This window comes from Macaca mulatta, chromosome 2, assembly GCF_049350105.2.
Source record: "Macaca mulatta isolate MMU2019108-1 chromosome 2, T2T-MMU8v2.0, whole genome shotgun sequence".
In the NCBI taxonomy this organism is placed as follows: Eukaryota; Metazoa; Chordata; class Mammalia; order Primates; family Cercopithecidae; genus Macaca; species Macaca mulatta.
Window position 1 is genome coordinate 18,044,359 of NC_133407.1, and position 17,099 is coordinate 18,061,457.

The window sequence follows — 17,099 nt, forward strand, 5'->3', positions numbered from 1 at the left end:
GCATTGCTAGAGTAGACTGTTCCAAAAGTGTGGGGTCTCCTGCCTCCGTACAGTTCTTTTCTTCTCTTTTTCGCTTGGGCACAAACGGGAGTACTTGACTATGGCAGCCACACAACACTGGGACGCTCAGACTCTGTAAATAGGAGATGGACCTCAAAATCTTTGGAAACAACTAGAGAAATTTTCTATCTTTATTCAACTTCCATATACTTAATGAGCATCAGGCAGAGGGACTCAAAGACAGACAAGACAGACTTGAGTTCTGCCTTCATGGAGTAGGCGGTCTGGTACAGAGACAAAGAAGTAAATAGACAGACGTAATCCAAAGGGGTGTGTGTACCATCAGTGGCCATGTGTACCATGGGAATCAGAGGAGTGGCAGTTCTACCAGATTTGAGGGACAGGGAAGCCTTCCCAAAATATGACACCAAAGCCAAGACCTGAGGATAAGTAGGAGCTACTTGGTGCAAAACACAAAACCAAACCAAAACAAACAACGACAACAAAAAAGAAAACAAAAAGGATGGAAACTTTTGCATCAAAAGGAGGGAACAGCCTGCCTGGAGATTAGGAAGCAAGAGAGCAGCTGGGGATTTCTCATAGCCAAAGGAAGTTGTAAATGATTAGAGTGCAGAGGCAGAGGTCAGGCTGTGGAGGTGTGCAAATCATTTCAAAAGCCAAGTTAAGGAACTGGGGTTTAACCCTATGAGCAAGGGGAGGTCATTAACAAGTTATTAGAATGAGCAATACATTATCACTATAAGACTTTTAGACAGATTACTGTTGCTTTTACATGGAGGATAAGATTAGAGGTACAAAAATAAGTTAGGAGGTTCTTAGGGCAATTTAGAAAAGAGAGAGAGAGATAGTAGTGGCCTGGAACAGACTAGAAAGAAAGAGTTCTTTAGGAGGTCAAATGAACAGGACTCGATTTAGTGTTGGGGCAGAGGAAAAAAGTCAGGGAAACTGAGAATTCAAGTGTGACTCTAAGGTTCTGGGTTTGATGGTGAGGACATTTACCAGAATAGGAAACAACAAAGAAGAGATGATTCAGGCCAGACGTGGTGATTCATTCCTGCAATCCCAGCACTTTGGGAGGCCAAGGCAGGCGGATTACCTGAGGTCAGGAGTTTGAGACCAGCCTCACCAACATGGCGAAACCCCATCTCTACTAAAAATACAAAATTAGCCAGGCGTGGTGGCACATGCCTATAATCCCAGCTACTCCGGAGGCTGAGGCAGGAGAATCGCTTGAACCTGGAAGGCGGAGGTTGTGGTGAGCCGAGATTGCACCCTTGCACTCTAGCCTGGGCAACAAGAGTGAAATTCCATCTCAAAAAAAAAAAAAAAAAAAAGAAAAAAGATGATTCAAGGAGAAAATGAATTCAATTTTAGAACACTGTGATTTTGAGTTGTCTGTAGATCATCCCAGAGATCAGTTGCATATATAGCTCTGAAACCTAAGAGAGAATTCTAGACTGGACGTCCAAATGTGGGACTCCCTGGGATAGAGATGAGAGCTGGTGCATATTTAGGTGAGAAGGTATAGAACAAGAAGATACAAGGGTCTGGTGCAAAAGCCTGAGCTATTACCAAATCTCCATAGAAATATCTGAACTAGGACTCTCCAGGGACTGCATTGGTGGTGGATAAAATGATTGCAGCAATGATAATGATAATGATATTAACAGTTAATAGTTGCTGAATACTTCCTATGTGTCATGTGCTATATGCTGTATATTTTTCTCTCATTTAAACCTACAGCATTACTATGAGGTATGGATTATTATGATTCTTACTTTACAGATGACGAATACAGTCTCGGAGAAGTGAAGTGACTTGCTGGAGTTCACGTGGTGAGGAAGGAGTAGAGCTGGGGTTTCCATGAAAACCTGTCTTTTTCCTCATTCATGGCTCTCAACTCTCATGTGTCCAAAAGTAAAATCTGAAATACTTCCTCAAGACCTGCCAAGCTTCATCAAATGTGTTAAATTAAGATCACTATCCTTTAGGGTGGATGTAAGATAAATCTAATTGTTTGAAAATTATTAACAAGCTATTTATGCAACTGATAGTAACTGTTAAATAGGACATTTGCTCATCCATAAGATATCATTTCCTCATTAGTATAAGGGACACAGAGATTTGGCGTCATGGAATTCCAGAAAATAAGAGCAAGAGGGGATCGCAGAATATCTAATTAAAACCTTTTGAGCGACAATGGAGAAAGTTCAGAGCCCTCAAATTACTCAAGAGCACAAAATAAATGGCAGAGTATCTTGGGGCTCTTTTACTTCTATTCCATTTTTTTTCATTTCTCGGAGCAGGATCATGTCCCTCGTGCCCTCATACAGTTCCCTAGGGAAATACAGAGCCACAGTTCAGCACAGGGCAACCCTGGCCCGACTCCTCCAATTCTGGAGTTTACCTTCCTCCACCCTGCTGCCATACTCCTGAGTACAAAGCGCACAGGGCTGGAAGCAGCACACACTCTGGCTTTCTCTCCCATGTGCCCTGGAGGTCATTTTATTTCATTTCTAGTCCTCTTGTGAGCTGCTTGCACCTCTGTGTAAGACAGATTTATTTGGAACCAATTGCAGCTGCCAGCTAGAGGAATCCTCTAAGACACATCTCTATGAGACAGCCATCTGAGACTGACCTCCAGGACACCACTCTGCTGTCTCCTGCCAACTTTCAATAGACATATCCAGGAGCAAAGTACATTGTGTAGCCTGGAAAGCCTGCCCTTATGTTCTCTCCCTTTGTCCTCTCTGACTGTGGTGAGGGGCAGCCTCCATTGACAGTGTTAGAACATGGGAACACAAGACAGAATGCCCTTTGGGCACCCGTTCTTCCTGAGTTGAAGTTCCAGGTAATTTCACAAAGTTGGGAGGAAAAGGAAGGAAAAGAAGGAAGAAAATGAATATTTCCTACATCTTCTACGGGTTAGCCCTGGGGCGCCTGCTTTGTTTAAATAATGTCTTTGATTGCTCACAAAATGCAAGGTGACACAGTTGCACAGAGGCAGAGCTGGGCTTTGAACCCAGGCAGAATTGTTCCATGTACACCATATTGCCTGTGCCCCATATACCTTACTGGTGTCTCAAGGATGCTAACATTTTCCTAATTATAATTAGCTACATTTGCCTTCTTTAGGAAACTCTGGAACCCCACAGTGCTTCAAGAACTGCAAAGAGGGTTCTTGTAATGATAGTAAGATATCTGTGAAGTGAATGAAGGATGGAATGGAGAGGAGCTGGAGTTCATGTAGGAAACTTGGATGAGCCTAATAAGCTTTGTCACCTACAACTGCTAGCTAGGGCTCATTGGGTCTGCAAACACTGTGAACCTTATTGGACAAGAGAAATGTTTACTTACTTGCATACCCTCATGTGTTTTAAAGCAGAGGAAGGGAGAACTATGCCCCTTCTCAAACACGTCCTCTCTTTTGGTGATCCAATAAATTACTGGGTGAGTGTAATAGAGAAAGGTCAGGCCGGGCGCAGTGGCTCACACCTGTAATCCCAGCACTTTGGGAGGCCGAGGTGGGTGGATCTCCTGAGGTCAGGAGTTCGAGACCAGTCTGGCCAACATGGTGAAATCCCATCTCTACTAAAAATACAAAAATTAGCCAGGCATGGTGGCATGTAAGACTATAATCCCAGCTACTTGGAGGCTGAGGCAGGAGAATCACTTGAACCCAGAAGGCAGAGGTTGCAGTGAGTCGAGATCACGCCACTGCACTCCAGCCTGGGGGACAGAGCAAGACTCCATCTCAAAAACATAAATAAATAAAAAATAAAGATCAGCAAAATACACCCATAGCAGTAGTGATCCTTACTGATAGCCTTGCAAACTCTTCCACCCCTCTTTCTTATTTCCATCCCTAAAAATATTTGCTGTTATTTCCAAACCTAAGGAGACTAAAGAAATGGGCATAGACCAATGGAAGTCTCCTTAGAGTTGCTTTCACTGTGCATACTTTACAGAAAGTAGAAAAGTTTTCCAAGAAGGAAAAAAGGGGCCACAAATCATAAAACATGCTGATAGACAACTCCAAATCCTGCCTACTATGTCTTCTCTCATTATTCCTGATACAATTTTAGTTCTTTCTTTTGTTCTCTCAAACATTAACAAGAGTTCAAATCCCCCAGTATCACATCAAGTTTATTCTGGAAATGCTAAACTCTCCACAGAGACTTGGGACAAAGAAACATAATTAAAGGCTCTTATCAAGTGTTATGTCATCTTGTTCTAGTTTTACACAATGCTCTTGATGAATGAAGAAAATGGCAATAAGTAATTTGTTTTTTTTCTGCTGGAGAATAATATGGGAATAGGAACTTGCACAGCAACAAGCTTGGAAAGTAATCTGTCCTGTGGTCTCTGAGTCTTAAAAGCTCAGTCTACCTCTAAGAAAGGAGAGGCAACTCAACTTTTACGGGGACGTCTATGTGTGTGGAGAGGAGTATGAATGAGGCTAGTTATGCTGTAAAATAGCCACATCGTTTCTTGCTACATTTTTGTGTTTCCAGCCCATATACACTTCGTGTGTTTCTTGGCTTCCTTATTCGGATGAGGCACCAGCATTCAAGTGACCTGAGGGTGTAGTTTTAAAAGCTGCTTTTTGTGACAGGGGTGGTGGCCTAGCCCACAGGAAATGAAGAAAACTGATAGGCCCAACCTTTGAGTTCCCGCAGAGGCCTGAAATCAAGACACTTGCTCTTGAGGACAAGAACTACTTTGTAAAGAATAACCAATGTACCCGCAGCTCAGAATGCTCTGTGCCTAAGCAAAGCCAAGCCCCGAAACTCATTTTTCCATAAACAAGCCTCAGCCGCAGAGACATAACTCTCTTTAGACTCTCTGGATGATTTCATTTACTAGGCATGCCAAAGCGCCCAGATGTATGATTCGCTCAGCCTCATTCACTGGGGAAACTGATCTTTTCTTTTGATTTGGTATTAGCAGAAATGTCATTTATCTAAGCTTTTCGAGGAGGTTGCCTATCTGGAATTTGTCTCCTAAGACCCTGAAGTCATTTTCAGGGTGACTGTCCCTCCCCACCTCCACCCTGCCATAGTCACATGTACTCTCTTTCTAAAGAATTTAGACCTCCAGTTCTTTCTCATGTAGTGTTTTTCTTTTCTGGGTTTTCTTTCTTTTTTTTTTTTTTTTTTGGTCTGATACATCTCTTTTGGTCTCTTGGATATTTCCATGCATAAATGGCTTGACGTTTTTATGACTTGTTATTTAAAAGAAGAAAAAGGCTTGCTGTCTTCACTGTAATCTTTTTAATGTAAGATAATTCCAATGACAAACAGTGGTAAAACAAGCTTATTTCTCCGCCAAACATGATTCAACCTTGATGGGCATTTCTTCTTTCTCTTCGCCCTTTGAGAGAAAGTGGGAGGGCCAGGAGGAAAGCCAGATTTGAGAAGAAAGTGCCTCATTAAATTCCAGGCATGGATCTGAAGCAAAACGACAAGGAAAAACAAAGCACTTCTCTAAATTTTTATATGGCTTTGCTTTTTTTTTTTTTTTTTTTTTGAGGTGGTTTCAGACAGATGGCAGAGGTTAGTTCCATCTTCCTGGCAGCTGTCAGCCACTGAGACACTTGTGAACTCCAATCTAGACTGTCTGCCAGATTTTCCATAAATACAGCCACACATCTCCTGAATTTCCCAGGCCATGCTAATTTCAACAACTCGATCCCATTGTTTCTACAAATACCTTGACTTGTTAGGTTTCAACTACTTGTTTCAATTTTGATTCTCTATTAAAGTAGAATATATTCACAGTAAAGTAGACAAATCTAAGTGTCCATCTTTAGATTTTTACCTATTTACACAGGCACATGTGTACACATTAAGACAGAATATTTCCAGTTCCAACGAGGTTCCCTGTGTCTCTTTTCTGACTCAGAAATAGCCAGACTTCTGACTTTCATCATCATATTTTACTTTGTGTATTGTTGATTCACTCAGTGCAGAGTCTTTTAGACCTGGTTTCTTTCATTTAATATAACACCTGTGAGATTCATCTATTTTGTCATGTGTAGCAGTGGCTTGTTCCTCTTTACTTGTATGTAGCATTCCAATTTATAAATACACATACCATCTATCTATTCTCCTGCGCATGGGCATTTGGAAACATCCTTACTTTTGACGACGGATGATTTGGTTACCATACCCGCAAGATATCAGACATCATCAAAGAGTGGGGCAAAAAACACAAGGGCTTTCACACTTAATACATGGGATCTCACACATATTAGCTTAGTGCCCTCAGGCAAGTTACTTAATTTATCTGAATTTGCCTTACACATCATTATGAGAAAGACATGGGATACCATCTATACATGTCTATACTAATTATTTACACAAGATAGAAATACAAAAGATTGCTATCATGATTTTTTTTTTTATCTTTGGGGCAAATTAGTTGTTAATATGACATAGGAAGACAAAACACCTACATAATTAGTGCCTCATTATACCATTAGAAAATGACAAGACCGTGTCAAGGAAAATTTTTAAACTTTATCTTGGCAGAAAGTATTTAATTTCTGGTATTATAGAGAATAATTCCAGAATGGGATTTTGGGTGTGGGCTCTAAGGATAAGGGTTCCAAAGATTTGTCATTTTCAGAGAAACATACTAATTCTTCAAAGTTCATCCAACAAAAGACTTTGGAGCAATTACAAAATTCCAGTCACTGTTGCAGCAATGAATCAGACAGTTTATCCTCATGACTATTAGTGGAGAAGGATCATAAATAAGTAAACAATTAAATTAGTAAGATACGTTTGGGAGGCCAAGGCGGGTAGATCACTTCAGGTCAGGACTTCGAAACCAGCCTGACCAACATGGCAAAACCACGTCTCTACTAAAAATAGAAAATTAGCTGGGCATGTTAGCACATGCCTGTAATCCCAGCTACTCGGGAGGCTGAGGCAGGAGAATCGCTTGAACCCGGAGGTGGAGGTTGCAGTGAGCCGAGATCGTGCCATTGCCCTCCAGCCTGGGCAACAAGAGTGAAACTCTGTCTCAGAAAAAAAAAAAAAAAAGATAAGTTTTTATCAATAAGTGTGGAGGTAAAACACAGAACAGGGTAAGGAGAGAGAGTGGTGGGTGTCAGATGCTGCTTTAGATCAGGAGACCAGGAAAGGCCACATTGAGGAGGGCATATGTAAGCAGAGAACCCTGTGCAGGAGTCATTAATCAAAGCTCCTGGGGAAAGAGACGTCCAGGCAGAGGGAAAAGCAAGCACAAAGGCACCGAGTCAGAAATGAATTTGGCAAATTTCAGTAACAGCAAGGAACCCAAAGTTCCTAAAGGGTAGGAATCTGGGGATTTGGTGGGGAGGAGCGATACTGGTTGAGGTTACAGACGCAGGCAGGGGCCAGACCCTCTCTATTTCATCCACTCACTGTTAGTGTTAGAAGCCTCGGAATGTGCCTTGTGGGCTGCTGGAGGGTTAACTTACTTCTCCAAGATTACTCAGAACCAGAGTTGAGCAAGAATCCAAGTTTTCTGTCTCTGTTTTCCATGCTGCCTAACTTTAAATAATATATCTCAAGTCCATTACCAAATCTGGGTATGATTTAATGCTAATGATTATAATTCAGCCAAAGAGAATAAGAAAATAGGCAATAAAGAGGTGTTATTATGATGAACAAATTCTCAAACTTCACAACTAGAACAATTTTGGAAAGAACTGAATCTTTTGAAACAGATGCCAAACACTGTTTGAAGATACTTTTGATGGTTATTTAGCTATAAACCTCCTGATAACAAAAAACACACGGTGTGGCCGCTTGCCTGCACTCTAATTTTCCCTGGAGCCCAGGCGGCGGCTGACGCCTGTAATCTCAGCACTTTGTGAGACCGAGGTGGGCAGATTGCTTAAGCCCAGGAGTTTGAGAGCAGCCTGGGCAACAGAGTGAGACGCTGCCTCTATTAAAAATAAATAAATAAATCCAAAACATATGGTGAGACAATGTGGTGCGATTGAGCAGTGCTGAGGATGTGGATGTCATTATATAGTGACACAAAGTATTGTAATAGATGGGGGCCAAGGGGCTGGGGTTAGCAGCATTCAGGTAAAGATGCTTCATCATTACATATCCACTAAGGGTACAATATCACAGGACAGTAAGAGCAGAAAGTCTGCAGTCGCCCCCAAATTTGTCACTTACACTAGAGAAGTGACCTGAGCAAGTTACTTAACCTTTCTGTACATCAGTTTCCTTACCTGTAAAATGAGGATAATACTAGCCATGTCTTTGTTCTCCTCACTGCCACAACTCCCCTCCCGCTTAACCTCTCAATCACAGCCACTTCTAATACCATACATTCCCCACAGGAGAGGAACAGGAACACAAGTGAAGAGGGACATGTGGGTTGTAGATAATGCAAACAAGGCAGGCTGAAATAGACTTTATGTTTGTACATTCCCAATGAGATGATTGTCACTGTGGTGCAACAATTACATTTCAGTCACGAACTCTGACACATTCCATTAAACACTCTTGTTTTATTTCAATACTCACTAAGCTAATATGTGACCCTCAATTGACCTGACTAGACGGAGAGATGTACAGACTCAATGGAGCTTTATTTCTGATTTCTGTGAAGGTACATTCTCATGGTCAGTGTTTGCATTGGCTCTCTGACCTTGAGTAGTATTGTCATGTAATTTGAGTAAAGGGAGAGATAGTGGTTTTCATGCTTACGTGAATATTTCTAGTCTGTGTGACAGACGGTTTATTGTTCTTGGATAAATTGGATTTCATGAATGAATGAATGCAATTTACAAATAGGCAGAATGATCCTAACTACAGCATAAAAATGTCACTTCATTCCAATCTTTCTAAATCAAGATTTCCTGGTGTGAACTACTTAGACTGGGGGAATTTCTTCTCAGCTGACAGTCACATTTGCTGTTAGTTAATGCCAAAGACAGCCTGAAATTTTGGTAGGAAGTGAAAGCTCTGAAAATTGAACTGAATCAGTTTAGTGTCTACCACATATGGCCAGCCTTCCTTCTCAGGTTTGAGTGTCACTAACTTGAGTAGAAGAAAAGAAAACATGCACTTAGGGTTCTTCCTATAGTCTTCCATGGAAATGTCTCTTTTTGCTTAAAGGCACCAAAAACAACAAAAAAAAATCATAAGCTATAACTCCTAGTAACACTTATTAAGAGAAGGCTCTATTGTGGGGACAACCTTCATGATATATTTTTGCTCCACTATTTTTAATTATTAGTTCATTCAATTACAAATTATTGAGATTTTGCTGTATCCTGTATACTAGGCACTGGTTATCTTTAGGGATTTAAAGAGGAATAAGAGAATGTTTGTACCAAAAGCTTTTAGAGCTTATAGGGAGGAATACAAAGAAAAACTTATTAAGATTTCATTTATTTCCCATCATTCCAATAAGATCATTGGCAAAGATAAATAAAATGGGACATTGTACAAAGAAGTAATTACCTACAAATTAAAGTGAACCAATTGTTTAGGGGAAGCAGATTGATCTTGATTCTAAAACCTGACAACATTCTATTTAGAGAAAGAATATATTTTGGCTGGGCACAGTGGTTCACGCTTGTAATCCCAGCACTTTGGGAGGCTGAGGTGGGTGGATCACTTGAGGTCAGGAGTTCAAGACCAGCCTAGCTAACCTGGTGACACTCTGTCTCTACTAAAAATACAAAAATTAGCCAGGTATGATGGCTCCTGTGTGTAATCCCAGATACTTGGGAGGCTGAGGCAGGAGAAGTGCTTGAACCTGGGAGGTGGAAGCTGCAGTGGGCTGAGATCACTATACTCCAGCTTGGGCAATAGACACAGACTCCATCTCAAAAATAAATAAATAAATAAAAAATAAAAAATAGAATATTATTATTAACATCCTCAATAAGATCCTTAGAGTAAACATAACCATATTTTTCGTAGACTTCCTCTCAGTATGTGATGAAGCACAGCTCTCTATAAACCATTTGCATGAGCAGGAGGGAGACAAATCGTGAACTCTGAATTACTGGTTGTTTAATAGTCTGTCATGATAGAAAGAGCGGGATTTTGCTACATGGAGACAGATAGAGTTTGAGATCTCTAAACCTACTCCCAGGTCCCCATCACGGCTTGTGAGTGAGCGGTGGAAAGGGCCAGACGGTGATGCTCCAGTTTCTGTCAGAGAAATGTAGCTTTTATCTGTTTCATAACATAGACTTCTTTGTCAGATTTTATTGAACAAATGATTCTTGTGCCTTAAAACAACTTTAAAATTATTTATCTAAGGCAATGTTTGTGGTAAAAGCAAATTTCCACTTTAAAATGTATATAATATTCATAATCCAAGGTTTGATAAACATCAGCAGCTATTTCAAGATCATACCCTTCAACAAATATTTGGGATGCAGTGATTCCCAAATCTGTGATGCCAGAAAAATTTAGGTTCTTGACTTAGCAGTTAACAGAGTTGGAACAGTAAATGATATTGGCTCATCAAGGTTAAGGAGGTCAAGGCAAACATATGCCTAAACAGAAGACTGACACAGCCCTGCACAGGAGGGCTTCATGAAAGAATCAATGGGAAAGATCTAAATGTTTCTCTTCTTTAATCTTAATTTTTAATTTTCTTCAAATTTATATTTGTGTGTGGTTTTTAAAGAGATAAGCAATTGACAAGGCTTTTTGTGAAAAACCAGTCGTTCACCATCACACTCTCACTACCTTAACATTTCTTTTCCTTCAGAAACCATCTTTCCCCATTCTTTCAGGTAATTTTTTTGGTATTTATCCCCATGTCTAAATGACCAGGTTGAATCACTATCTGTAATTTTTACTTTTAGGTACTATCTATTGACTTCCCAGTATGGATAAAAGGAATTTAGCTTTCTTATACTCTTACATTCCCTACCAAAACCATGAACAATTCCTGTTATCCCTAATCCCCAATTTTAATTATCTCATAGGTTTTGCTGGATACATCTTTGGTGTTTATTAGTGATTGGAAAAATTCTATTCACAACTAGTCATATGGCTTAATCTGATTACTTTTATCACTCTAATTTTCTCTGAAGTTACTAGTTTCTTAATGCATTTGCTTATTATTCTTTGTACTAATTCAATCCAAACTTCCCTCAACTCAGTTGTGTGAATTTTTTCTCACGTTAAAACATATCAAGCATTTTAAAAAATGCCATCTTCTTAAAGACTTTTCTCTGGAGTTCTCTGTCCTGCTGCAGCCTAGACTGAAGACTTCTCTCTGGGCCAGCTGCACAGCTGCCCCTTGGCATCTGACCATGACCCTTTGGATTCTATGTAGCTCTCTCTTATATTGGATCACCTATTTCCTGTGTCCTATTCTCCTGTTGTTTACTACATTGCATTGGAGAAATACACAATCTAGTAACTCCCTAGAAATTGTGTATGGGCAGAATGATGTTTGATCCCTTGAATATCTGAAGATGTCTTTATTCTACATTCATTACTTGAAAAATTATCTGAACATAGAATTCGAAGTTGAAATAATTTTTGTCTGTAGCTTTGAAGGCTTTGCTACATAGTCATTTGTAAGTTGTGAGGTTGTGATGCCATTGTGATTGCTGATCTTATGTAACTAAATTTATATTTCCTCCATTTGGAAGCTTATAGAATTTTCATTTTTTCTTAGAGTTTTGAAATTTCCCAATAATTACCCTTTGTGTGGATCTGTTTCAGTCAATCCATTTTTCTAGAAACTCAGTGGACTTTTTAAATCAGAAAATACTTGTCCTTCAGTTTCAGAAAATTTTCCGCAACTATATTATTTTTATAATTTATCCTCGACAAATTTTTGGTTATAGTTTTTTAAAAATTCCCTTTATTTCATATATCAGATCTGTTAGATTTATCCTCTAATGTTCTTATAGTTTTTCGTCCTCCCCAATCCCTCCAATTCCTTTACTGAAGTCTACTTTCTGGTATTTTTATTTTCTAAGAATTTCTTTACATTCCCTGAGTGTACCCTTTAAAAAAAACTGTTCATATTTCATGAACTTAATATCTCATCTTCCTACTCACACTGATGATTATTTTTTGATATTTCTTTATCATTGTAATTTTATTTTCTTTCAAGTGGCTTTATTTATCTTTGGTCTCCACCTCATATGTCAGAGACTGCTCATTTTTCAAGACTGTAGTACTAAGAAGCAGATTGCAAAATGTCTGTACTTACCATTGGCACTTCTACTAGGTGTTTTCTGTAGCATGATCAGGATGAGCCATTTTGGGAGGACCTCTTGCTATCAATCTTGTTAGAAGGTTTCTCTTGACTGGACTGAGTTCTCCAAGTCTTCCAGTCTCTTGCTTTGAGGATAGAATCCTGGCTGCCAGCGTTTTGGCATTCTGATCCTCTGTAGAATAAATTTGTAGTAATCTGATGGATAAAGGGATGGTATGTAGAGAGATCAATTTTTTTAATGGATTTTCAAAAAATCCTACTCTTTTCACTTTTTTCTTTAGCAGAGTATATTAATTGTATAGACTTTTTGGTCTCTACCACATAAGTTGGGTTGTTATTCATTTTCCCCAAGTAGTCTTAGGATTAAGCTCTCTTGTATTTGTTAATTTAGTTACCACTTATTGATCTCCATTTTTTTGCTTTCAACATTTTTCTGTCTTCAACATTTTTCACTGTTTTGTGTGTGTGTGTGTGTGTGTGTGTATGAGCTCGCGCCAGAATCTTTGTCCCTATGGGTTTATAGCTTTAAAATACATAGTTCTTTTGTGTGATTTTGGGAGGGAGCAAATTTCATTGGTCTGCTTAGTCTTCCATCTTTAATCGGAAAACAATGTCTTGATTTTCTCAACAAATCATTCAAGGTCAGTTCTAACCAGGGGTCATTCTTCTAACCAGGGGACATGAATGAGTGAATGTGAATGGTATTTGGCAGCATCCACTTTAATAATTTCAGAAGCTTAAATTAGAATGGTATGTTCTGTAGAGTAGGCATTAGCCAGTTCCAGCTTACTACCTGTCTTTGTAAGATTCAGGAGCTAAGAATGGTTTTAACATGTTTAAATGGATTTTAAAAAATCAAAATAGAAATAATGTTTTGGGACATGCAATATTATATAAAACTCAAGATTGTGTCAAAAATAGAGTTTCATTCGAATACAGCTATGCTTATATATTTGCTGTGGCTACTTTTGGTTCTATGACAGGACAGTTAATTAGTTGTGACAAAGACCGCATGGCCCACAAAACCCAAAATATTTACTATCAGGCCCTTTATAGAAAAAGTTTCGTGATCTCTTCTCTGTAGTGTAAAACCTGGCAGTTCAACAATTCAAATATGTAGCCACTTTAAATAATATAATGTTTTGGTAAAACCTCCAGGATAAGCAAGTTAAAAAATACATTTCTAGGTACCTCTGCTAGCTTGCTTTGTAAATTTACTAGATGTAAGCCATTATAGCAAAGCAAATATTTTGATTTTAGAATATTTGATTTGCATGCATTTTTCCACTGGCAAATAGACAACAGGTCTAGAGTCTTGTAATATATTAAGGCTGCCACTTAGCTGGGTGCGATGGCTCATGCCTGTAATCTCTGCATTTTGGGAGACCAAGGCAGGTGGATTGCTAGAGTTCAGGAGTTCGAGATCAGCCTGGGCAACATGGAGAAACAGTGTCTCTACAAAAAATACAAAAATTAGACATACACCTGTATCCCCAGCTACTTGGGAGGCTGAGGTGGGAGGATGGATTGAGCCCAGGAGGTTGAGGCTGCAGTGAGCCATGATTGTGTCACTGCACTCCACCCTGGGTGACAGTAAGATTCTGTCTCAAAAATAAAATAAAATAAAATAAAATAAAAAATAAAACAAAAGACTGCTATTTATATATGGCAAAATCTCTTGTTAGCCTATATAATTGTGCTTATCTTTTTCTTTCCTATAGCAATGGTGTTTGCTAACTAAATGGATTCTCAAATATTGAGAAGGAGCAAGCAGAGGTGGGATAATGAGGGAGAAGAGAAGATGTTATGGACTGAATTTTGTGTCCTCCAAAATTCATATATTAAAGCTCTAGCCACCAATATGATGGTATTAGGAGGCGTTGCCTTTGGAGGCTCATTACGCTTAGATGACATCATGAGAATAGAGGCCCCATGATGGGATTAGTCACCCTATAAGAAGAGGAAAAGACCAGAGCTCTCTTTCTCTCTCTTTTCCATGTGAGAATACAATAAGAAGGCAGCCATCTGCAAGCCAGTAACAGACCTCTCACCAACAACTGAGTCTGCTGACACCTTGAACTTGGACTTCCCAGCCTACAGAACTGTGAGAAATAAATGTATTTTGTTTAAGTTATCCACTTGACAGTGTTTTGTTACAGCAGCCTGAGCACACTAAGACAGAGAGTAGGAGGAAGAAGCTAGAGAGAGACAGACCACATTCCTATTAACTCATTGGTAATTATTCCTAATCTTACAATTCTGACTCTTGGGTGGTATTAAGATATATGTTTTATGTTAACATTACTGCCCTAAATCCATGCTGACTTTTTATGGTTTATCACTTTACTTATGTCTGTTAAATAAAGGCCAATAAATCCTGAGAATCATCTCAAATATTCCTGACAGATACTGCTAGGTGATAAAAATATGATAAAAGTACCCTCAATAAAGAAAGGAAGAAATAAACCATCACTTGTTCAGAGCCTGTACCTAGTCCACCTTTTTCATACGCTATCTCTGTAATGCCATTCACAACACTGTAAGATAGGTACCATTATTATCCTCATTTTATGCCAAATGAAACGGAGTCTTACATACATTAGATAAATGCTGCTCAAAGTCTTACAGCTAGTAAGTGGTAGGACTAAACTTCCAGCCAAGGCTTTCTGTCGACCAAGTCTCTACTCTTTAAAACCAAACATGCCACTTTGTAGCAGTTCCAAGAAAATGTTTTCACTCTAAGTTCCAGGAAAGGGAAGAGACATCCCTAAAATATTCCCGCTCATCTGCTGAAAGAAAGACTTTAAAAGCTTTCGACTGAGGGCAAGAAATTCCTTACAACAACTTTATTTAGGACTATAGAGAGTCCTTCATCTGTCCAAAACATTAATGGGTCAGAATAATCATTCAATGAGATGCCTGCAGTAGTCACTTCAGTTGGAGATGGTACTGAAGGGATAAACTTTTCCCCACACTTTCTCCACTGCCTGGGCCCCACTGTTGGTGGGATACCAATTCTGTATGCTTTTGGTATCTAGAACAACTGAAGGTCAATGTGAAAAGACTGTTTTCAGATATTCTTTTATTAATGTTCTTTGGAGGAAAGAACATAAAGAAGTGGGTTATTTGCAAAACTCTGCCACAATCCTTCTTTGTAAGATACTAGGGTATCTACCTGCTTTTGATGGATCAGCTTGTCTATTAGGAGAGTGAAGTGTTTTAAATTCTCTTTTTTTCTTTCCTTCTTTCCCTTGTTTGTAACTCCAGATCCTTCTAATACTTTTCAATCACTTTGGATTTTTTGTTGAGCACCTACTAAATGCATGGCCTTGTATCTGTTGTTGCAAAAAAACATGAATGTCAACTAAAAAACAACCACTCCACCCCTAATCCCAATCACATTTTACAATACAGTAAAATAATCTGAAGACATCTTTTATGAATGTCTTCTCCCCTTCCTTAAACTGATTATACATCTTTAGTCTTACTTCTTGCTTTCCAGGTAGGATAAGTTGCTGCATCAATCAGTGAACTGGAGTTCATCTGTCAAATACAGTGCAGATCACGCAGTTGCTTATAGACATAGGGTCTGCCTGGATCCAGAGCTTGATTTGTCTTTTTTTGTTTCTCTGCCTATGACTGATTTTATCCAGTGGCTAACTTCATAGTGAGACGGTCCATTTGACAATGATTTGCCCATAATGCACTAGATCACTGATCCATTGTATGGCCTAACAAGGAACTGCAGGTTCTTGTTCCATCTCCATATCTGGGATCAAAAAATTCCAAAGTTGTTAATAAAGGAATGGTTTTCCAGCCCCCAAAAGATGAGATGGATGGGAATTGATTTTGAAAAGGATTTTGAATAATCACATACTTTTGCATAAATGTGTCTTAGGGGACACTTTACAATTAGGGCATCTGAAAGGCTAGACTGCATTCCTTCCTTTAAGACATTCAAGTGCTCTCATTTTTTTTTGTTTGATTTTTAATCAGTCTGGCTAAAGGTTTATACATTTTATTGATCTTTTTAAGGAACTAGTTTCTAATTCTATTTATTTTTCTCCATTTTTTTCCTCTGTGTGGTTATTTAATTAATTTATTTATTTTTATTTTACTTGTTTGTTTTTTTTTCAACTTTTACTTTAGATTCAGGGGGTACATGCACAAATTTGTTACCTGGGCATACTGTGTGATGCTTAGGTTTGAGGTATGAATGATGCCTTCACCCAAGTAATGAGCATAATACTCAAGAGTTAGTTTTTCAGCCTTTGCCCCCCTCCCTCCCTTCCCACTCTAGTAGTCCCCAATGTCTATTTTTGCCGTCTTTATGTCCATGAGTACCTGATGTTTAGCTCCCATTTATAAGTGAGAACATGTGGTAATTAGTTTTCTGTTTCTGCACTAATTTGCTTAAGACAATGGCCTCCAGCTACATCTATGTTGCCGCAAAAGACATGATTTAATTCGTTTTATGACTGTGGTGTTCCGTGGTGTACATGTACCACATTTTCTTTATTCAATCCACCATTGACGGGTACCTAGGTTGAGTCCATGACTTGGTTATTGTGAAAAGTGTTGCAATTAATGTGTGAGAGCATGTATCTTTTCCACAGAACAATTTGGGTTGTTTCATACACACACACACACACACACACACACACACACACACACACACACACACACAAAGAGAATTGCTCAGTTCAATGGCAGTTTTGCTTTAAGTTCTTTGAGAAATTTCCAGATTGCTTTCCACAGTGGTTGCACTAATTTACATTGGCACCAACAGTGGATAAGCATTCCCTTTTCTCTGTAGCCTCACCAACATCTGTTGTTTTTTGACTTTTTAATAATAGCCATTCTGA

General features: G+C 39.0%; 1 long non-coding RNA gene across 1 annotated transcript in view; it reads right to left on the minus strand.

The window, feature by feature from the left end:
- Nucleotides 1-5,284: 5,284 nt before the first annotated feature.
- Nucleotides 5,285-17,099, minus strand: part of LOC106997161 (uncharacterized) — an 80,311-nt gene continuing 68,496 nt past the window's right edge. The window contains exons 2-3 of the long non-coding RNA XR_013414502.1: nt 12,229-12,429; nt 5,285-5,471 (exon numbers count right to left, since the gene is read on the minus strand). This is a non-coding gene — a long non-coding RNA (uncharacterized LOC106997161). The remainder of the gene's footprint in view (nt 5,472-12,228; nt 12,430-17,099) is intronic.